Genomic DNA, 25,166 nt, shown 5'->3' on the forward strand with positions numbered 1-25,166 from the left:
GGTTATTCTTCAGAACGTACAAGTCCGCGTATCAATAGATGGTCTACACGAATGTTGGAATACAACTACACAGCTACCTACACCCCTGGTTCACTAAACGTATTAGCCGACTGTATGTCAAGACTACCAATGACAGATGAATCAGAAGATAATACAGATGAGTCTACAGATGATACAGAATTGGAGTACATAGCTCAAATAAGTACTATTACAGATGGTATGATTACAGATACAGAATTCAAAGAAGCTTGTACTAATGACTCGGATTTACAAAATGTTTTGAGTTATATTTCCACATACTGGCCAAAGTTAAAAGTTCTTCATAGAGTACGTTATGAATTATCTACAAGAGATGGAATATTATTTCGTCATGATCGACTCGTAGTTCCTAAAGTCTTGCAGGGTAGAATCATCCAAATTGCTCATACAGGACATTTTGGTATGACTTTAGTGAAAAGAAGAATAATACAATTTTATTGGTAGCCAACAATGGATACAATGATTGACCATGTAATTAAAAATTGTGTCCACTGCAATACAAGTGACAAACCTTATCAATCTATTACTGCACCCCTTACACCGATACCTCTACCAGCACGTGTTTGGCAAAAATTAGCATTGGACATACAAGGACCTTACCTGAAAGCTAAAGCTCAACATAAATTCGTCATAGTTATGGTAGATTTTTATTCAAAATTTTGTTCTACAGTTACTACAGAAGTTGTTATAGAATTTTTATCTAACGTTTTCTACAGAGAAGGAATTCCTGAAACACTTGTTACAGACAATGGTGTTCAATTCGTTTCTCATCGAATGAAAGAATTTCTACAAACGAATAATATTGCGCATTTACGTTCATCTTTATATCATCCTGAAACCAATGGTTTGGTTGAACGTATGAATAAAACGATTAAAGAAGGAATTCAACTTAGCCAATTGGAACACAGATCACCAGTTGAAGTTACTAAAGAACGCATCTACAGGTATTACTCCTTTTACACTTATGCGAGAAAGAACTGTACATACTCAACTTACAATTCCGAAATTTCATCTACATTCAATGAAAAATCATGCCCTGATTTCTAAAGTTCAACGTTATCAAAATAAATACGCAAAGTACCATAATACACGTCATCGCAAACTCCCACAACAACTACGTGTTGGTGATTACGTACGAGTTCGTCGTTCAAGTCATTTCTTCAAAGGGGAGATGAGATATACTAAACCGTTTAAGATTATTAAACTATATGGTTACTGTGCTACTTTATCTAATGGAGATAAATACAACGTTTCAAAATTAGTTCGAGTAAATCATGAAGCTGTTAATTCTGAATATCTTGCACCTAAATTGGATAATACAAATTCGGGATTATTCTTTGATACTGCACCAGTAAATCGTCCTGAAGTTCAACAGCAAAATGATATACCAAACTTACCTTGAGATCCAGAAATCAGACAAAGACCAAACAGGATTAGAAGACAACCAAGAAGATTTAATGATTACTTTATGAACTAAATCTTATTTTCAATTTCAATGTTTCAATGTTTAAAATACTTTCATTATGTTATTTTAAAATTTCAACTTTCAAAGAAAAGGAGATGTGTTGTATTCTCTAAGTATTAATTCATATTCAATTGTCTTCTAATTTGTCAATTACGGCATTCCATATTCAACACATGTCACATGACGGGTATGCAAATGGCGCAGATACGCCGAATAAAGATTTGTTAATTTTGAAGCAATATTCGTATAAATCTTGGCCCACAATACAACAGGGTGGGTATGAACCGATGGTTGGAACCGACGGAGTGCCCTTAAACAACCCACAAGGGATGTTACTCTTTGCAACGTCATACACGTGCCTCGGATCGAATCTTTGACGTGCATTAATTAAACATTGGTAAAATATTTTGAAAGAGAGAGAGTGTGTGGGTGTGTGTGTTTTATGTCATTTTATGGGGTTTAGGAGTGGGTTGGAACCGATGGCTGGAACCGATAAAGTGCCCTTAAACAACCCACAAGGGATGTTACTCTTTGTAACGTCATACACATGCCTCGGATCGAATCTTTGACGTACATTATACATTGGTAAAATATTTTGAGAGAGCGAGAGAGTGTGTGTGTGTGTGTTTTTATGTCATTTTAAGACGAGTCTGTGTAACGAGAAAGAATTGATCGTTCACAACAAAATAAAAAAGAATAAAAATGATGTAAAAGAGCGCGAGATCAATCAAGTATTTCAATGCCGCCAATGCCAAGTGAGCGATGGGGATTGTAGCAATATTCAGTATTATGAGTGACCTTCTCAGTTGTTGCACAATACGCCATAATATAATCAATTATCTAAAGGAACCTTTAACTCGGTTAATTGTCTTAAAGTGTTTGACAACATTGTCGCGATGCAGTAACAATCGGCATTTCTCGACAAACTCCGTTAATGTAGGTGGAGTTATTTCCATTGAAATTTAAAACTGGATAATCCATAAGTGATGAGGGCTACTTCCGGGCAAATCACTTAACGGTGTACATGGGGGAAGGTGGAAGGAATTGCTACTTGAGGATTTAAGTTGAAATAAGTCAGTTGTCGACTTTCTATTCAAGGTTGCCGAGAAAGTTCATCGAGATATTCCGGCGTGGTTTCCCCTTGTCAGTGGTGCAGGACGAAGGGCCTGACAAGGGCAGCTGTCTAGTCGTTCAGATGTGACGAAAAACCGAGGCCCTGTGTATACATTGGCTAGCACGTAAAAGATCACTTGGCAGTTAGAATTCGATATAAGAGTAGGCCATAGTGCCGCTGTCCGGGCAAAATGTCCCTCATAGCACAATGCATGGCGTATGCCCGTCTACATTAGCCCAGTATAGGAGCAGAACAGTAGGACGTTAAACCCCATTTCATTTCATTTTATATCTATTGAAGGAACGAAGACTACAGCTTTGTTACTGGTCACAGCTTTATATATACAAATTCTAGTTATTGTCAATATTATAATAACTGATGGTAAGGCCTTGTGATTGTCTAAGATATCACAAGACTGTATTTAGTTACACAAGGATTGTCATCACTGGTTATATCACGAAAACGTTACATGAGTATCATGCGATAAATCCTAGAAATAAGATCTGCAATAGGCGATTTAAGTCTTGCATAATGCCCGTTTCCGACACTTTCTTTACAAAATACGTGAGTTGGTAGAGCACAAATCGCCCGTATTGTCTTGAAGGAGAATATCCAAATAAACTTCCAAAAAGTATCTAATGAATATTTCAACATTTCTACAAAGTTCAAGTTTACAAACACAAATGTTGAAATAAATCAGATAAGAAGAGAAAATAAATGAGTTTATCTCTTCCACCGCTCCGGGCATTTCGCTTTATCTCCTTCCAAAACGCTTCCTGAAAACATCTATTGTAAACTTCTTCTACGGTGGGATTTTGTTCAATAAGAGGTTCAGATATCGTTTAACAAATATAAAGTTTTGTGTTAAAATCTTCCCTTTCCTATATTGTACCCAGGGATCGCAAACCAGACAAAAATCTCTAGAAGCAGATATCAATAGAAACCAATGTAAGATTTAAATAGCCAGAACCAGGAGTTATATAGAACCAATCGATTTAAATATATTTTTTATTAGAAAGCGCTACTTATCTTCGAAAAAAGCCTAAGGCTCCTCCAATTCAAGTAGATTCCTTGGACAATTGCGCATCGGTTTCCGGTCTTCGGGGTTTTTTTTCATATTACGCCACACGTCGAAGATGGCGACAATGACGTCATGATCGGTAACTGGACCATATCGTACTTGTTTCTGTTTTTTTTTAAATCAAGTGGTTTTGATTGTGTGTGGTCTTATAATCTTTTTTTAAAACTTTATTTCTTTGGATTTAAATAAGAAGATGTTATGTAAAAAAGTCATCAGGGATTTACAAAAAAAATCGATTTGGTCTCGATTGCAAGCGCAGAACAGTTATCAGTTTGAAATACATTTGTTATTTGTCGGGATTCTGAAACAAAACGAAATATGAACTAAACCAAGCCGTTTTTCATATATGAATCTCGAGCAAACTTCCTGGTCTAGCGGTTTCATCTGACCCTTTCTTTCCATTATTTTCATGTCGCATGTTCATGATTGACTATGCAGTATAGAATTGTGCAGCAACATAATTCTAGTGTATTTTAGAAGGTAATATTACAATCCATGCAACTAATTATAAAAGTGGTTTTAATTTTTCTCGAAAAAAGGCATGTGTTCATATGATTGCTACTACTTTTGAAATTTCAATTTTGCAATTTACACACATCGACAAAAAAGCCTTGAAAAGATAATAGCAACGTGGCACGGTGTTAATCTGGAACAACTTAAACTTGTCACAATCTAAAATAAACCAGGCGTGCTCAACCGACAAACAATATTCCACGTTGATCAGAATAGTGCCGATCCTGCACCTGGAATGAATTCCAATACACGCTTAATTTTGAATACAAGTAAATGATTGATGTATCCACGTTTTTTTGTGAAAATAAATTTACGCTTTAAAGATATTTGGAAATATTCCACTTGTTTAAAGACGCGGGTGACCAATAATCAGTTTCCGTCTTATATTAAATTCAACCAAAATTAGGGTTCTTTTGATAGCACTTTATTAGATGACAACGTCTTGACCTCGATGTTAGTAGACATAAATCAGTGAATATCGCAAGAAAATGAACAGGGGGGCATTAAATCAACAGAATCAAATGCGAATACAATTGTTATGATTGAACTATTTTTTATGTTGTATGACCAAATGGTATATAATTTTTGCGGTTAATTCTGAAATATAGCCGGATTTTTATTTCAAAATGGGAAGAATTTTCAAAACATCGCTATTTTGAAATGTAGTATGTATATCTATGATCAGGTTGCGTCTAAGTTAATTTACACTATCAAAATAATGAAATAATGTACCTGACGTTTAAATTAAAAAGAAACCATGCCTGTTGGGGAAGAAAAATCGGGATTTTTTTTTAAAGTCAGGTTGATCATGAGGACGTGTGTTTAGTTATTCGCTCTATCGTAAATCGATCCTGTCATGAATACTTTATCCCGGATATGACCCATTCAAAAGATCCGGTGTAAATAATCCATGTAGAAATGTAACAGTTTACTAAGCGGGTGGAATTCAGATTGCGTTCACTTGCATTTCAGATGAATAGATCTTATGGCAGATTAATACACTTAATCATAGAAATTATAGTTACATATAATATTCTGAAAATGAAGGGCGTGTTACATTAATCCCGAATATGACCTATTCAAGAGATCCGGTGTAAACAATCCTTGTAGAAATGTAACAGTTTACTAAGCTTCACTCGCATTTCAGACCCAACCATAGAATAGATCCTATGGATTCGTAATCCAAGAAACGTGGACAGAAACGACCCGACGCCATTACTTACGTAACCATGAAATTTATAGTTACATATATTAATCTGAAAATGAAAGGCGTGTTACATTGACAAGATGTTAAACTCTATTCTTGTCTCTCTCTAACGGGGAGCCACCATGGTTCGGGCTCCGGGGATCGATCCCGGTGAGGGGCAGAGGAACTTTCCGGGATTTTCCAGTGTGGTTTTCTCTTGTCAGTGATGTCGGGTGAAGGACCTGGCAAGGTTCAGCATCTAGTCATTCTGGTGGGAATAAAAACCGCGGACCCGTGTAAACCTTGACGTTCACGTACAAGAACCATGTTGAAAGTTACTGTCCGGGCACAATTTCCCTCATAGCACATTGTATTGCGCATGCGCTGTCTTCTCCATTATCCGGGTTGGTGCAAAAAACTAGGACGATAAACCCTATTTGAGTCCGGGCGCAATTTCCCTCATACCACCTTGTATTGCGCATGCGCTGTGTTCTTCATTATTCGGGTTGATGCAAAAAACTAGGACGATAAACACTATTTGATTTATTCGTTCATTATTTCTCTAACAATTGGTTATCTGCTAACTTGTTCTTTTAAAAAAAAACTCACAGATTTTACTGGATATTGGACCAGAAATGGCTTCTAAATTAAATTGCAAGGCAATAAAATAGAGAACAGCTTTAAATTCTGCAACTGGTTCATTTCTGGGTGATGTGCGAGGTGTAAGTACAGATGCTACGAGAACTTTAAATGTTCTGTGCGGTCAATATTCCGTTTACCGAACACTTTAAGCCGTCAGTCAGTGTGACAAAATTGTTCCTGAAATATTAATGAATGGAAGTATGGTTAAAGGAAATTTCGTTAGTATTGGTTGCATAATAACACCAATATATGATCATCATCTCGCAAATTGAATCGGATCTTCTTCGACAGATGTTCAGATTAAAAAAATGTGCTCGTGCAGAGCTGTCTTGTATTGATGTAACTGATAAACGATGAAGCCACAGAAAGACTTCATTATTTCTGGCTTATTCGTCATTAGGTGTCTTTCTTTCAGGGGATTTTGGAGCAGAAGGAAAGGTATGGTTATAATTTTATTAATTAAGTTGTACAATGGGAGAGCTTGTTTACAAAACAATTTTGGCGTATTTCTTCCTTATTCCTTGGCTCGTGGGTTTTACAACTTTGAAAATCACTCACATGAAGTTAATTTTGTCTTTGGTATTTGTTGCCTGTTTTTTTCTCCAAAATATCGAAATGAAAATAATTGGTTTTGCAAACAAGTTGCTCAGTTAATAGACTTTGCAAATACCCCAGTTAAACGAAAATGGGAGTACACCGTGCAGTGTGCTGCAAGGGAATTTTTCCCCTGTCAGCGGCGCAACGGGCTACTCTTATCTCAATTTCCAACTGTTAGCGGATAGTTAATATGGTATATCTTGCTTTTCGTCCCATCTGAACGGCCATATGCTGTTCCTTGTCAGTCATTCCTCCGATCCCCAATGTCAATGACAAGGGGAAACTATGTTGGAAAATCCCGAGAAAATTTCTTGGCCAGCACCGGGATCGAACCCAGACCGCCTAGTTAGTGAGCCTACGCCATATGCTCACTGAGCCACAATTGATTGTATGTATTTGGTTCCCTGATTAATTACAGGTTTACGAAAATCAAATGATTTCTCATAACATAACTTATTCCGTTTCTTTTAATCAACTAGCAACATGATTCTTTATATAATTTCTAGAAATTAGTAGACATTGTCTACTGATGAAATACAATCACTAGGTATAGCGTTGAGGCTGACAGGAATGAATCTGTCCAGCTGTCCAAATCTCGTGTAAGTCCTCTGTGTACGAGGTTTCGCCATTTTCTCATTCTTTAAGATGTGCATATTACTTCTTATGTTCAATGTGAGAAAGAAAGGGGGATTTTAACAAAGATGCAATTTAATTGCAGCTGTCGTGCGGTCGCATGTGGAGGGGGATTTACCTTGGAAGTAACAGAATTGCAACTACCCTAGGTGCCATTTTCTTTACTGTACTCATTTCGTCTTCCCCGGCGGATTATTTTCGTCAAGATCGCAACTAAATCGCACCAGTCCTTGACAGGTGGTAAATTAATGAGTATTTCATGCTTTATGAATGAAATAGATATTTTTTTTTCAATTTTTACTTGGCTTTAACAATTGCTGTAAATTGATTTTCACAACAGAAGACATCCCATAAATGGGAATCTGGGGGCATCACAGAATCTTTCCTGTGAAGACAGAAATATTGAATGATTTGTTGGATAAATATTTCAAGTATCCCACTTGTATGATCAGATGTTTTTTTCATTGAATATTGTAAAAAGTTCGTCTGTCTGCTGACGAACGTCAATATGTTATAAGTCGTAAAGGTCAGCTCGTCGAAGACCTTTGGGAAAGAATATTATATTAAAATCTCCGCTAGAATTCTTTTCTCATTTTTCTAATAAATATCAATACATTATTATTTAAAATGGAGATAATACAGCAATAGCAAGTTAATGGTATGGAGGCTGATGAGGTGCTCACGTGCTGTTTAGAATTATGAAATTGTTTCGGTTGCAGATTGATTTTATAAGTGACTCGCAATGATTTGTAAAGATGTCGAAATGCCAAGGTGTCTACTTTAGGTTAGGTCACCTTGTCTTCCATTCTACAAAGCCTTGCGTCTAATTGTGTTGATTTGACAATTTTTTCGAAGAGTTTTAATATGACAAGATTTCAGTTTGGGATTCTGAAGCCGGGGTTTAATCCAGGTGAGTGTCGACTAACAAGGTCTCGATCTGGGTTAAATCAAGGAAACTGTAGATATAGCAAGGGGGCTGTATATATATATCATGGTCTCAGTATTGGGTTAGTCAAGGTAACTGTCGATAAGACAGGGTGTCAGTATCAATCTGGGATAAAATCACGGAATTATTGATATGGCAAGGTCTCAATCTAGGGTAAGTCATGAGGAGGGAGTGTCGGTTTATCAACGTCTCAATTTGATATATCAAGGGTCTCAATCTAGGGTAAGTCATGAGGAGGGAGCGTCGGTATAACAACGTCTCAATTTGAGATCAAATCAAGGGAACTGTCGATAAGACAAGGTGTCAGTCTCAATCTGGAATAAAACACGGTAATATTGGTATAGCAGCGTCTGAATTAAGGGGGGGGGGGCGTCGAAATAGCAACGTCTCAATTTCGGGTTAAATTAAGGGAACTTTCGATAACACAAGGTGTCGGTCTTTAGGTAAAATTGGTATAATAAGGGACTATCGATATAACTAGGTCCCAGTCTTGAGGTTAAATCAAAATGGGCTGTCCATTCAACAACGTTGTAGTTGCAGTCTCCGGGGACAGTAAAGATATTTTATATGACACTGTCGTCTTGAGGGTTGTCTGCACAAAGACAGATTGCATTTAATGATATGTGTCGAGGTTTCCGGCAAGATATTGTTAGAATCTGAGATCGATGACAAGAGAACTGTCAGTATGAGTATGATAAGCCATCAACATGTTTAATATGATATGATAACTGGAAATGCGATCATACATATTGTCAGTCATCATTCATACATGTATGTATTTTCCGTTAATTTCCGGTGAGTGTATTGTTGCATGTCTGAATATTTTTTGAAGAGACACGCTGAGAAAAAGCGAATCGTGTAATAAGTTGAAATATGATGGTATTCTTCCATCATGGAAATTCACATTGTGGGCAAGTGGAAATATATGATGGTTAAGATACTTACTGAAAACGGAATACGTAGGTCCGGTTTCAACTTATTACACCAAAATGCATCTGAAGACATTTTTATTTATAATGTGCGGAGGTCAGGATCCCAAAGTTAGGGGCCATCAAATAAATTAATCTAATAAATGAAATTTTTCAATAATTTGAAATTGTAAATAAAATTTATTTTAAAAATTACTTTATATTTTATAGAGGTCCGGAGGGGGGCGAACACTGATAAAAGGGGATCATAATGTAGACGAAAATAACATTGTTCTAACGTGGTTTATAATTTAAAAAGAAATGTAATACTCCAACGTGACGAAGAACCGAGTTCCCGTGTAAACATAATAAGAGTAGGCCCTAGTGTCGCTATCCGGGCAAAATTCCAATCGTAAAACACTGCATGGCGTATGCCCGTCTTCATTAGCCCGGACGGAGCAGAGCGGCGGGACGTTAAATCTCATTTAATTCCATTTCATGTGGTAATCCTTCAGCGTACTATTACATACTTAATAGATTAATTTACATGACTAGATAAGATAGGGACAATAAGACGTGTTGAACAGGATGAGTCAACCCACGCGAGACAAAAACCAGTGAGCACTAGATCGAAGACAACCAGGGGAATGTATCTCGTGATATAAGCGGTTCGATTCGTTAGCTTTTCGAGATAGCTTTGGTCTTATTTTTGTATCGAAATTCGACTGATTCTAGTCGATTAACATTGATAAAATTATATCTGTCGAGTCCTTTCTTTGTTTTAATTGAACAAGGATTTGTCTTAGTGTCCATCATTGTTTTGCTTTTGTTTAAAGTCCAGTAATTTCACTTTTATTTTAGACTTTATTTTGTTTACCTCACTGTGCTTGCAAGGTCCTGGTTTGTTGTACATGTTAAAATTTATATCAGTCTTTCAAAATGGCATGCTGTGCATTTTAAGCCGCTGTTTCGTATTAGACATTCTTCACTTATTGTCCGGTGAAATACTATGCTGTTAAATTACAGTTTTATTAAATTCTCCATAGAAAAGTGTAAACCTATAGCCTACATCTAATATGGTCTGTTCCAAAAACGTTTGCAAGCATATTTTACAAGTATGATGATTGACATTTATTTAGCCGTTGTTTCGTATCATAATAGATTGATTTTTTTTATATAAGATGACATAATTTTAGCTATTGTTCGTATGATTGGATTGGAGTTTCTTTATCTTGCTGTACATCTGGTAATATGCTGTTATAGCATCATTTCAACAAACTCTCCATAGAGCAATAATACATATATCTATACCTATAAAATGGTCTGTAGGGGTGAAATATACAAAATGGCGATCTGATATCCTTAAGTCTATAAACGTTGATAAATGGGAACATTTTTTTGTAGATTTTACGTTTAAGTTGCTTCGCTTTTGCACCAATTAACCTGGAATTCAATAAAACCAGTTATTCAACCATAAAATCAATTCTGAGAAAACGGTGAAACCAGCTCTGTGTTGTATTAAAAACCCCAAGGAAGAAACGCTGGCAATTTTCGACTAATGTTCCTAAAGCAAATTACGGTGTTCAATAAACACTATCCAATTTGTTAACGTGAATTAGCCTTCAGAAGCCTTGAGCATGTTCTTCTGTAATAAGACATATTGGATCGTGTTCAATGTAGAAGTAGTGATGATAAAAGTAGAATAGAACGGGGTTAAACATCTAGTCGAGACTTTACCCATGTTATTTTGAGAGTAACACGGTTGTTTTTATTTTCAATTTTTGCATGTATAGAAAGAGACGAGGTCTTCATGAAGATAGCAGATCTACTATTATTTAAAGATAGATTATGGGAGATTAGATAAAGAGCTCGTAGTTCTCACTATAATAGTTAAAAAAAACTAGATAATGTAAAGGGAATTTGCTGAAATTCTCAGTCAAATTGATCCACCCTGATCCGAGATTTTAGCGATTGAATTTTCGGCCTAGCCTCGATCATCATTACTAAAGTCTTTACGATAAGATACATAGTCTCGATTATCCATAATAATTAGATTATGAATGGAAGTCGAACAGGAAATCGAAACCTAATCCAATAAACATCGCAGGCTAGCGATGCCATCGAGAGTTGATTATGGACTGGATAAGTTAATTAATGTCTAATTAATAATTTATATAACATTTCAGGCCTAATGTATGTTTAATGTGTTTTGATTTGGAGAGAGAGGGGGGGTGAGGAGAGACAAAAACAGACAGAGGCAGAGGGCAGGGGGTATTTTTACGTGTCTGAGAGATACTACTGGTAATGTGAAATTAGTAGGATGAGTGTAAACTATAAATGACCAAGACAAGCGACCCCACAGCATGTAATGTAGCGCAACGGGACCCGAACCCACAACGTATAATATCGATAGAATAATTTATTTTTAAACAGACACGTCTCTTTACATTGAACATTTAAAGCCATTAGCAGTGAGATTTGGATCGTTAATCTATAACATGATGAGAAATCAAACATATGTTTCAGAACTGATCTAAAATTCGCCGTTAAAGGCCCAGTTTTACAGAATATAAGGCAATTCATAACCCTATAAATAAAAAAATAATCTTACTTAAATCATATTTTTCTCCGAATATCAATATAAAAAAGTTATGGATTTTACCCCCCCCCCCCCCATATTCAACTTCTTGTAATGGTCCGTCGGCGTATGAATGTTAAAATATTTCTATCCTCGAACATTGAGGCCAGTATGGTTACTAACCTTTTTGAATATTTTTTATTGTACTTTTGTTAAATTCCAACAAGGACAATGCTTATTGACCTACTGCCGCATGACATCTCAAACTGATTATCGCAATCTTGTTAAAGCACGATTTCTCCATTGTCGTTATCTCGTCAATAAAACTAATACGAATAACATATTACGTCTAAAGAACAAGATAATAACAACAAGAATTAAGAAGGCAGAATAAATCCCACACACGTTGCCATAGTAATATGTTTTAATTTTTCCTGGCGTAATCTCTACATCTGTCTCTTTCTGCTTTGTGACACTAAGATTTAAGCCTTGTGTGTCATATTATAGACATTCGTTTCAACAGCGGAAGCTAATTCGGCGGACATAAATATTTTTCAAAAATATTAACTAATGACTTGTCTCTGCGATGTTAATTCATTGCAAAAGCGGACGTTAGTAATGTTATTTCGCACACTCACTAATCGATGCTTTCACTTAATGCCCCAAAATAGATATAAAGATTTAATAACCCAACTAATAGTCGTACAATGTATTATAGCTTGGTGCATAACATATTATGTCCACTGCTCTGTCGACGTATATCAATTCCTGTTTAGAAAATATGTCGTTATTTATTGTATAGGGCCAGGGTTTACGTCACGGATTAATCCACGAAACGGATTAACACCTAAACAAACATTACTGAAGAAATAGAATACTACATAACAGTTATTAATTTGTTAAATATTGAATTTTCTGTGCTTCGGGTTAGTCATTTTCGTTTCACTAATGGTGCCAGGAGATAATTGCTGGTCGATGGTATGTTTGCGTTACATTCAAGGAAACTCCAGTATGTTGTCGTTAGGCATGAAATATTTGTCAAATACATCTCCACATCTTGGCGTTGTGAAGATGGGTTTTATTCACAGTGCACTAAGGTTGATTGTACATATGCATTTGTCTTGGTCAGATAAATGTCCGAACAATAGAAAAAGCAAAATGTATTTTAATTCATCGCAGTTTTTGGTCGGTATGTTTTGGCTTATTAGTTATTAAAATCGGCACTGGCGAAATAACAATTTTACTGTGTCAATTAAAATTTCGTTTCGTATTTATTTCTGTGTTTTACAATCGCTGTAAATTGAGTACATCGTCAAAAATAATGCTTACTTAAAAAAAAAGGTGAAATTTTTTATCATATTTTCGAATTTCTACTTAAACGTTTTATCTATTTTTGCAGATACATTAACCTACAACGATGCAAACGGAGACACCAAATACGGCCTTTAATCAAGGTACGACAGAATGTCCAGAAACTGAAGACGTAGAACGCACAGACAATGTACCAGTGTTGTCGTGGGAGAACGGTGTATGGGATGGAAGGAATACGAGTGTTAAAAAGGCGCCATTTTATCCCAAAAGTCGTTTTTTCTCTAAACGAACTTTATCACGATGTAGTCATGGTTCTACGTTATTATTAGGTATTATACTAACCTGTGTTGCTCTAGGCTTAATTGTAGCGGGGTCACTGAGGTTACACGAATGTCGGCAGATAACTACATTTACTGTAAGTATTATTCATTATCGCATCAATGTTGACTTACTTGGGTTCACGTCCAAGTCATGGTCATATTCTGTATTAAGTTGTCATCATGTCGATAACAGAACACTCAAAAGCTTTGTTTAGTAATATCCGGGATGTCTGTAGAAATCTGCTAAAAATGGGGTGGTGTGAACAAAGCTTAAAGTAGCTAAGTCTCTAACTCAATATCATCCAAAATCTTCAACATTGAAAACACAAGTTATTTATCAATTTAAATCAACATTGATGTTGTGATCTTAGCCCCTTTAAATTTTGCATAAATGTCTGCAAAGTAACTAAAATTAACACATTTCCGGCTACCAGAAACGAAACGTGTCATTTGCATAATATTATTTCCTAAACCAATCATAAATTCAGCGTCTGAACGAGATGCTTTTAGATAAAAACCAGCCTTTTCAACAAGGAAAAGCAATTTGATTTCAGACCTTTTCAAAAACTGCACTTATCAGGTCATCTTTTGATTACAATAGAGAACTAAAAAAAACTACCAGGAACTTGCATCTGGTATGATTTTATTGATTTTGAAACTTGTAATCTGATAAAATATGATTTTACTGTCACGGAAGGAAAAAGTTAAATGGAATGAAATAAAATAAAAAAAATGGGATTTACCGAGTTACTGAAGACTAACATACGCCATGCAGTCTGCTATGAATAAAAAACCCTGACAAATTTTAACTGTCAAGGGTTCTTTCCGTGCACGCCAACGAGTACAAGGAGGGCATCGAGTTTTCGCCCCACCCGCCCTGTGCCGTTGACCCGTGAAAATTTCTCAGCCAACACCCGGATCGAAACCGGGCCATACTCACTGCGCCACCGAACTGAAAAGATTTGAACGCACCACGCACCATTATACGAAACCGTTTCAAAATGAGTTTATGGATGATAACACTAAATGCTTGATTCCGATTCCGTGTACGCTGGAATCAGACCAGCTACAAAACGAATAATGCTTACTCTGCTTGTCACCTTTCCCTGTTATCATCTACATAGTACCTATTCCAAGTTAAAACTGTAGTTGAGTATCACCAAAAGCAGTGACAACTGTAGCAATATATGCTGATGATATCTCCTATTTGAACTTCAAACTAAAATTTTAGACCATATGAAAAAAAAAAACAAATTTCACAAGTTGATTTCCTTTATTTTGTTAATGTAGAATAGTAATGAACTGCTCTTTTCATTTCATTTGTTTTATTTGTTTCGTTTGAATTTGATTTATCTGTTTAGTTTTTGATTGTTTAATTTTTGTTAATGAAGTTGATTCTTTTAAATTTCGTTTTTATTTTTTTGAACTCTACTTGGTGTAGGTGTTCATCAGGTAATAATACCTCGACTGAGTTCAATATAGAGATTAGCCGGTTGATTTGTTGGATATAAACCTTTGAATAATAGCGCCTAACAGGCAGCTGTGTTTAATTATGTTCCCTGATTTTGATTGTTTCTGTGTGTTTGAAGTATATGTCTGTGATATGCGCTTAGAAACACTTCACGTGTAATGAAGCGCTATATAAATCGAACAATAATAATAATTCAGAGAACTCATTTATAGTTCTAATTCTTGTAGTAAATGTTAAATATGTATGATTTTATCTTTGTTATCCAGATTCAACATCCGGTGCATGAAGGTATCCAGAAAGAAATCGGTGATGAATTTTTTACTGTTGGTAAGTTAGTTGTTAACGTTACTTATGTCCAATTTACCAAATAAATTTGCAAATGGTTTAAATGACTAAATTGGCCATTGTTATTGCGGGCGGGATAGCGGGGTGCTTGGTTGATAACCATCCATCGGCCTAAACCGTTGCGTTGTCGTAGAAGACCTTACATTGATATTTCTATAGCCCTGTTCGCCAGCCATTTAATGATACTTACATGTCATTAAAACTCCCACCTCTCCGTCTCTCTTTCTCTCTCTCTCTCCGTCTCTCTCTCTCTCTCCGTCTCTCTTTCTCTCTCCCTCTCCGTCTCTCTCTCTCTCTCGCTCGCTTTTACCGGAATAAGTAAGACTTCGATTAGACTGTCCAATACTTGGAGTCTTTGCGTTCTCAGCCAAATGCTATAATGGATTGGTAAATGGCGTGAATATCAAAAATCGTCACTGCTATGCAATGATGGATTTGGGTTTAAAGTTTCGCCATCACAATTCTTCAGTCATTTATGTGGTTAGGAGTGGGATGTTAGAAGGATTCTTATAATATAATCTGACATAATGGGGAATAATCACTAGTTTTATTATATACGCACGACGTTTCGACAAGTATCCTCTTATCGTTGTCAAGTACAATGATAACGATAACAGAGGGGGGGGGGGGGGTAACGTCCACTCGACACAGACTAGGTCATCTCGGGACAAACATATGGATCAATTTTATTTCAATAATACGCTTGCGAGTAGGGTCTTTAGCAGTGGGAGGAAACCCGAGGACCGAGAGAAACCCCACGAGGTTGGACAGGCGACCATATTCCTTGTCACGTACAACCGGGGAATCGAAACCACGCCAGTTAACTCAATGACAGGCCTTATAATACAGCGCACACGCTAACCACTCGGCCACCCCCCCCCCCCCCCGATAACGATAACAGGATACTTGTCAAACGTCGTGCGCATATAATAAAACAAAGTGATTATTTCCCATAAAAATTATGTTCTGTTAATCATAGAATAGTAAAATAAAGCGTATCGAACCACAAACTGATCTGCGCGTGTTTCGGGAAAAACCTGCGCTACATAGATGAAAAAGTAGAATATCATGTTGTCTTCAGAAAACACATTGTCATTTAATTCAAACGATCTATTGGTATAATATAGGATCCGAAAAATACAATTAATATTTGGGAATGACGAGATCATGATTATCTTTAACTGCTTTTAAATTAAAATCCTTTTCGTGTAATCAGAAAGATTTATGTAATCATTCCTAAATATCCTGTCTGTCATCAGAAAGCTATTAAAGGCATGTTTGACTTGAGAAGATTGCGTCAAGATTACATTGCTATACAAAACCCTTGGAGAATAGAGAAATGAAATGAAATGGGGTTTAACGTCCTACTGTTCTGCTCCTATACTGGGCTAATGAAGACGAGCATACGCCATACAGTGTGCTATGAGGGAAATTTTGCCCGGGCAGCGGCACTGTCGCCTACTCTTAAATCGAATTCCAATTGCCAAGGGATCTTTTACGTGCATTCCAATGTATACACGGGACCTCGGTTTTTCTTCTCATCCGAAGGACTAGACAGCTGTCCTTGTCAGACCCTCTGTCCTGCATCACTGACAAGGGGGAACGACGCCGGAAAATCTGGATGAACTTTCTCGGCCAATGCAGGGATCGAACACCCGACCTCCAGGCTAGCGGGCCAGCGTCTTACCCACTTAGCCACGTGATCCCCAAAAATAAAATGAAATGAAATGCGATTTAGTTAACGCCCTAGTTTTCGGCACCAGTCGAAGTAATGAAGACGGGGTCATGTGCAGTTTTCTATGAGGGGCTATACTTACCATAGAATTCAGTCAGTGGTTCTATTACGTGCATGCCAAAGAGTAACGGGTGGAACCCCAACGACGAGACGCATTTGTCTGCTAGACTAAGCAGGCAAATTCATGAGGAACTTTCTCGGCACCATACCACAATGTCGGGTTGAAAATTGACCGAATATGGTTAAAGATATATTATGGGAGATTAGATAAAGAGCTGGCAGTTCTCATTATAATAGTTAAAACTAGATAATGTAAAGGGAATTTGCTGAAAATTTCAGTCAAATTGATCCACTCTGAACCGAGTATTTAGCGCTTGAATTTTGGACCTAGCCTCGATCATCATTACTAAAGTCGGTACGATAAAAGAACATAGTCTCGATTATCCATTTTTTGATTTAATCAGAACAGCAGACCGGGTTCTAATCCAGTAAATATTACACGTTAGCGATGCCATCGAGAGTTGATTATGGTTTGGATAAGTTAATTAATGTTTAATCAATAATAAAGAAAGACCTGCAATTGGCAGATTTAGCTCTTGCATAATGTATGTTTAAACATTTGAAGCAAATTTAGAATTGTTTTCTGGAATCCACATAGTGTATGTACATGTATACAACAACTTCAAGAAACTATATATTTTCTAAATGTGGATTTCCTTTAGTGGAAAATAGACACATTCTGTTATGAATGGCCGCATTTTAAATTCAAAGATTCACAGACGAATCTAAGAGATAACCTGGCCCCATGTTGTTGTATATAAAATATAGTTGGAGATAAAACCAAAATAGTTTGGATAACTGTAAAGTACTTTTGTCTGACCGGCTGATCTGGTCGCATAGTAGATTATAATGTGTTATAGAATTGATCAGAGAATTAAATGGTTGTATGTAATTCTGTAACGTGGAGATGGTTAATGTTTTGTCAGTTTAATGAAAATGTTTTGGTTGGAATTGGGTGCAAAAATCGATAAGGAACCTGTTTATACAAACAAGTAGTTAATCAAGGTTTGATTTAATGACCAACTTCTCCATTAAGTAGGGAATAATGTCACTAGATGTTTTTCTTGACTTCAAGGCCCACGAGCCGATAAGACACTTTGTCCCCTAAGGCAATAAATTCATACATAATAGAACGAATATATAATGTTACTACCGCCGTGTTCAAACATTTAGACGCTACTTCCTCGCTTTGGGAGTTCAATCTTAAATTTGAAGTTTTAATTTTAATTTGTTGGCCGAGAATGATCTCAGTTCGGGTTCCCCTTACGGTAAAAAAAACCCGACTCTGCTTAATTCCATATACCTTTTCAACAGTTAGTCAGATTTGATAGCACAAAGTTTCACAGTTAGTCATTTGAAAGATAGAGATTTGACTGAGTATAGCAGATTGTATTGACCCTATGCTATCTGCCGGGGACCCTTTAAAGTTGTATTTCCAGACTGCCTAAACTAATGTTATAAATTTGAAAGTACAAACACGACCATCTTGATGCCTGAAAAGAATCGTCTGCTTTCGATCAAATTACGTGACCATCAACAGACAGTCTAAATAAATTGCGAGAAATTAATTTAAAGTAGCGGTTTTCTTTTTATTTATTAGGGAAAAGGTGTGGATTAGATTAAAGCTGATTTATTTGTCTTGTTAACTGTGTTATAAAGTCCAAGTAGAGCAACATTATGTGTATTCGGATTTTTGGCGCAATGTCAAATGAATAAAATTATTGTTACCATTATAGATTCAGAACAAACTGGTAAACAATCCATGGGGAAACGATACACGTCATATTCTGATACGGTGCAAATCGTTTGCAGATTACCATGATTTACAGAAGTTTCCAATTTCTTAAAAAGATCACGGGGTAGCTAAATGAACTATTCTGAACTATAGGGTAATGCAACAGTCTGAAATAAACTAGTAAAAAATTAGCCCTATTATATATAAACTATAAACATACTTATGGAAAACAGCTACTGGTTTATTTAGGCGACGTTTCGAAGAGTATTCTCTCAAAGTTTTCAAGCTAATACAATATAACAAAATTTGAAGCAACATGTATAGACAAAATTACACACTTTGTATACTTTAATATAAAACTATTTGCAAATTGGCCCTATAAATAGCAAGTTGGCCCTACAGAAGCAGTTAGTCTGTCCACTATTTGAATTATACAATTAATAATAAGCTGACTCTGCCTAATGCTTGAATTATGAATAACAAGTTAGAACTGTCCACTATAGTCTCCACACGGTATTGAAATTTCTGGTTGAAAGAAATTCTTTTGGCGGATTCTAAACGACCTGTTAGTCTGCCGCCAATATTCGGTAACTAAGTACAGAATCTTCTGGTTCAAAGAGAGTCCTTTGACGGATTTCTAAACGAAACGATTTTTAAATAGTTTAAACATATAAGTCGCGACTTCTCCAGATTACACAGTAGCCTCCGTAGAATTTCTAATTATACTGAGTTCCAGACGTGAATTTGAAGACGGCGGACAAATAGATGCGACGTGGTTATCTAATATATAAATTGGGTTGAAAGACGGAATCTAAATCTGTCCAAGCTGTCTGAAAATAACCTCTGTACTAGATTCAAGACGTTTACAGATGAAGTTGTCTTTGACAATTGATTTAGAATCTGTAAATACAATGAATTCCGGGAACATATATATTAAATATTGCTTCAAGTTCGATCAAGTTTCGTGTTTTTGCGGCAACGGCAGGAACTCCATTAACACTAGGAAACAGGAAGTAGCAACAAGTAAACACTAGTTTTTTACTGTGCGAAATAATGTGCTGTCAGCAGTTTGTTGTTTTTAAAACTAGATAAGATAACTGTGTGCATGTAATTTCTACTCCTTTTTTATTCCACCCAATATTTTAATACTCTGCATGTAATAAAATAAGGGAGCCACGGTGGCTAAGTGAGTAAGACGCTAGCTCTCTAGCCTGGAGGTCGCGGGTTCGATCCCAGGGTTGGCCGAGAAAGTTCGGTTTCTCCTTGTCAGTTGTGCAGGACGGAGGGCCTCACAAGGACAGCTGTCTAGTCGTTCGGATAGGACAAAAATCCGAGGTCCCGTGTACACATTGGTGTACACGTAAGAGATCCCTTGGCAGTTGGAATTCGATATAAGTGTAGGCCGTAGCTCCGCTGTCCGGGCAAAATTTCCCTCATAGCACATTGTATGGCGTATACCCGTCTTCATTAGCCCAGTCAGAGCAGAACAGTAGCACGTTAAACCCCCATTCCATTTCATTTTCATTTGTAATAAAATAAAAAGTAGTAATTAAATCCATAAAGTTGTTTCATTATGAATGTTATACCTCTATTTCTAAATGTCATTCGAGGATGTTAGATATGGAATTTTCAAAGTTTAAAAATGAAAATTCTGGTTTTTTTTGGAGTTGCTAGGATGTTTAGGCGATTTCCATAAATCATTAAGAGGTTTCACTCTGCCGAGATTTATAAATGTGATTTACAATCCTGTCAGTACATTCTAAGGATTCTTATTTATTTGATATATTTATATAAATAGACATTAAAGCCATATATACAATTTCCTTATAAACCTACTTTCGTTTGATTAGATTTACCATGGGCCGTGTATAGATGGACAGGCAACGTCCACGAAGCCTTAAGAATTCTGTGCCGCTGCAAAAAATAGACCGGACAATCGTGACTAAAATATAATTACATTCCAAATAGCCTCGGATTTTGAAATGCGCGTCTCAACATGTGGTGTAAAGCCATGGGACCGACAACATTTGAAGAGAAGCGAGCTATTACATACATATAATGTCGATTATTTAATATAGACACGTGTAACAATATTAATCCCAGGAGCGGTGAAATTTAGATCGATAATCCAACATGTGTTTGACAACTGGTCTTAAATTCTCGGATTTCGCAGTTATTTCTTATCTGAATGGTAAATATGTATTCATAATTTACAGACACTGTTGTGAAGGCGAGGAGGGGGGGGGGGGCTCGGGGGACAATCAGAGGACTCCGAGAAAACCCAAGAAGTTAAACAGACCACCCTCTTGTTACGTTAACGCCTGGGATCGAAACCACAACCCTTGACTCAATGACAAACCTTATGATCTAAAGCGTAGGCGTTAGACCACTCTACTGCACAAACTCACCGCCATTGCAAATCCAATTTCGCTGAGCTTGTTTGATAGACGTAATTAATGAAATGTCTTTTAGAATATAATATAATATATTTGATCAGATTCGTATCACATTGTTTTGTTTTTTATTAAAGAACTTTAGATCTCAATACACCAGCAGAGTCTGATCTTAGAAATGTCTTAACAGGGTTTCATTTTCTGCTGTTATAGATTTTATTCTTTGTTGTTGAAAACTTAGCCGAATAGGTGATGAAGTGGAAGAACACTTTTTGAAGTAATGTCTAAAATCTATCCCTGGATTCCTAATAACTGTAGATGGCCTTTCCCACATGATTCCAGCATAATTACTTAAGGAACATTCAACACATTTTCAGTATAGTAGATGAAAGAAAATGATCAATATATTCCAGCGAATGCTTTCTGCAGGAACTCACAAAGAACTGGATGAATTAGAAAGTATTTTATTACGTCGTTAGGGTGTACAACCTTCCCTGTTCAATGTCATTCCAAATTAATACTCAAATTGAGAACTATATTAATGACCTTTAGAATGTGGCATTAATCTTGATTTATAAGATTTCTATCCATTCCTGACACCTTGGTCTTATAACTTTAACATTTCAACCCTTCTCTCTAATTTTCTTTGATCTTCATTTTCTTCTTGATTCGATTTTTTTTTATTTTACTGTCCACAATAATCACTAAGAAACTTGGATTCGTTTGATCTGCAAGTTCTTTGATTTCTGTCAAAATAAATATGTATGAAATAAAAAAAAATTCTAGTCTGCTATAAAATTCAAATTATTATGGTAGTTTATCAATGCTTGAGCATGTCCTATGTCTTTGCGTATACAAGATTAGAATTATCCTGTAACAAGATATGTTTGTAGTAATTAAAGGATCCCGAGCAAATTTGATTGGTTTAGTGCCCGACAAACTGAATGTGTGTCTTCATGGGTATGATAAGTACCAATTTAGCAGTAGCGGGTCGGAAAGGGTGGGGGTGTTGGCAGGTTCCCGGCAGTGCTGGATTGAACCATTAGGCAAATAAGGCACGTGTATTAGGGTCAGCCAGAAATCCAACCCGCAAAAAAATAAATTAAATTTCAATTTTGATAATTATTAGGAGACGACAAAATGCTCCCCTTTATGTTATGTAACTTTTATAGGTGAATCCAAAATATCTGTATTTTTAGGCCACCTATCAAAATGTACCTTAGAGCCAACAGAGCCCTAATCCGGCACTAGTATAAAAAAATTCACTTATTATTCTGATTCTATGATCCGTATAAAATTGAATTTTTATTGGCTGCAGTATAATGATATAAAGTTGTATTCAGGTCCAGATATGCGCCACAATTTGCATTTGCAAATTCGCAAATTATTTTAGATTTTTTCCGCGGATTATTCGCTTATTTACAAATTTAAAACAAGTTATATATCTAGACATGTTTGGCCTTTAATTGACATGCTTTTACCGAATATACCAAAGGATACCCAGTGAAAACAAACAATTTCCTTTAAATTTTTACAAAATCTACATGCAATCACATCCGATTAACTTAATTAAAATTTTTCAAACACTCCTGAACTATTTCACTCAAGGAGTAATCCCAACCCGGGAAAATTAACATCCCACACGATCACAAATGCGCTTTCGTTGGTGTTTTTTGTAAATGTTCAACGATTATTCCACCACGTTAACAGTTTAATAATTATTAATTTGTACAATCATTTTTTCAAGCATTCCTGCAATCTTTCATTCAAGGAGTAATCCAAACCCGGGAGGATAAACAACCCACCACGGGTGTTTTTTGTAAATGTTTAACGATTGTTGCAACACATTAAGGACTTTATTACAAGTTTGTACAATACTGTTCTATTGATTTTGTTTAGACTAAAGTAGACATCTAGTAGGATTAATGCCTGTGTTAAACTATGGTAGACACGGGTGTAATATTAACTTCAAACAGCAATTCTAAATAATTAGAGAGAACAGTTTTGTAAAGCACACTCTTGATTAATTTACACCAATATCGGTTTCAAAAAGCAAATTTTTTTTTTCAGACTGATTACAGTGTACTTGTTAAAAGAATGTGACCCCTTTGTGTTACGTTTTAATGCCACATCAAAAAGATCCGAGAAAAAGATATAGAGAATACTTATTTTTTTTACAAAGTACATTGCATGGATTGCAACATTTGAAGGTTTATTCAAGAGTAGTCGTTAAATATTTGCTGCTGCACTATAATGTTTAACGAAGACATCATACGCAAATATAAATAATTGTGTGGAATAGGTTTATTTAACGTCCGCTTCCACCGAGGTAATATCGCAGACAATTGTCAACTGCTTAATATTTACAAAAGAGTAATTTAACAGATTATCAATAAAGTTCTTAAACATTTAAATGACTAGTCCTTTGGTCCGGGGCTTTTTGATGTTAAAATAATGAACGATAGACCTTTTTAGACGCCCATATTGCGGTTGAATAATGCCGTTCTCATTTCGTGTCTCTCTAACAATCTGGTTAAAATACAGCTCCTATTTCGTTTCGTTTTTATATACTAACGTCCAAAAGAAAGTAAGTATGCACTGTGCATTTCGTGCTGCATCAACCAAAGTCGTTTTTCCATGGTATACGGTATTAGGGTAGAATGTCAATTTGTTTCACATTTTTATTTTGCTTAGAAATGTTGAGTTTGGACTCAAGAGACAAACTCAGTAATGCTTTATCAAATGTTTTTAATCTAAACAAAACTTAGTCATACTTTTAGTGTGTATACTTTCTTTTGGACGTCAGTATAGTTCAACATTTCGTTTTACTTGTCTTTACTACACTAGGATCTGGAAGAGTTGTTATATAACAGGCGTTCTACTTGATGTGCGGAATTAGCCAATGAAACGGCCTGTTACGGAGAGTTCTTGGCCTTTTTATGCACGGAACTGTGGGTAAAACACAAAAAACGTCAACGCTGATTGATTAATCATGTCCCACATCATAGGGTCAAAAGCCGCTCGTTTGACCCCTTACGTGAACTCCCACTATAACTTGTCAGATCTCTATGTAGTGTACACGTAGGCCATCGAAAGTATAAAAATAAACGAAACGACATACAGATCTGTAACTTAATCAGATTGTGTCTAATATTATAGAGTATAAAAGGAAGTATGTAAGTGGGCATTTTCGTTGCCTGGCAAACTGTATTTGAAAAAACAACTGTTAATTTACACAACGTAGGTTAAAAATGATTGAATGCATTGATGGATATGGTTTTGTTTTTGGAAATTTTTTTAACTTTGTCTTGTTATAAGATATTCTTACAGCTGATGCACGCGAACAGCCAGAAACATCGGTATATTCCGTGTGGAAACTGGAAAGTATTTATTAGTCATGCAATGTTTTCAACCTCTAACCTTAACCAAATGTAGTGTTACAATTATTATCCCTTGACATTTAAACAAATGCGTTACAGTTGTCATCCTCTGACGTTTAATTTCTATATTTGGTCGTATTAGATATTGAATTACAGTTCTACAGGAAGATTGTCAATATCTTATTGATGACAGCCATTGTTTTTTTCTTATTTTTTGGTTTATTTCCAGATCAGTTGGTGAAACTGAATAATTACGCCTTTAATAAACCTGCCAAACAATCGTCCACGGACAGAACGAGTGATTTCCTACCGGAAGTAGATGGTGATGCTAGTCTCGCAGTCGACGGAAGTTTAGACACTTGTTCAAGAACTGGTAAGAATTGATTATAAAGATGGTGTCGTGTTGACCTGAAGATAAATATGGTAGCACTTAATGTAGTTGTCTACATCTTTGAGTGATAGCGTGATTCTCTTGATTATTTTTGATAGAAAGACTACTGAATCATAAATCATTTAATGGTGAATAACAAGATACCATCCATGCTGTTCCATCTTTTCTCTGTGCTGCTTCAACTAATGCAGTTTAAAGATGCGAGCCCAGAGTTCATATGGTACCCGTAGACTTAAATGGGTTTCAGTTGCAAATTAAACTCGACAATGTGCGAAAGATTCCTAATTCTCCAGATTACACAGTAGCCTCCGTAGAATTTCTAA

At 36.1% G+C, this 25,166-nt stretch overlaps 1 long non-coding RNA gene across 1 annotated transcript in view; it reads left to right on the forward strand.

Annotated features, from left to right (window-relative positions):
- Window positions 1-24,840, forward strand: part of LOC130012347 (uncharacterized) — a 67,870-nt gene extending 43,030 nt beyond the window's left edge. Inside the window, exons 2-4 of the long non-coding RNA XR_008787774.1 lie at window positions 13,102-13,428; window positions 15,071-15,131; window positions 24,682-24,840. This is a non-coding gene — a long non-coding RNA (uncharacterized LOC130012347). The remainder of the gene's footprint in view (window positions 1-13,101; window positions 13,429-15,070; window positions 15,132-24,681) is intronic.
- The last annotated feature ends 326 nt before the right edge of the window (window positions 24,841-25,166 follow it).

This window comes from Patella vulgata, chromosome 4 (genome assembly GCF_932274485.2).
Source record: "Patella vulgata chromosome 4, xgPatVulg1.2, whole genome shotgun sequence".
Classification (NCBI taxonomy): Eukaryota; Metazoa; Mollusca; class Gastropoda; family Patellidae; genus Patella; species Patella vulgata.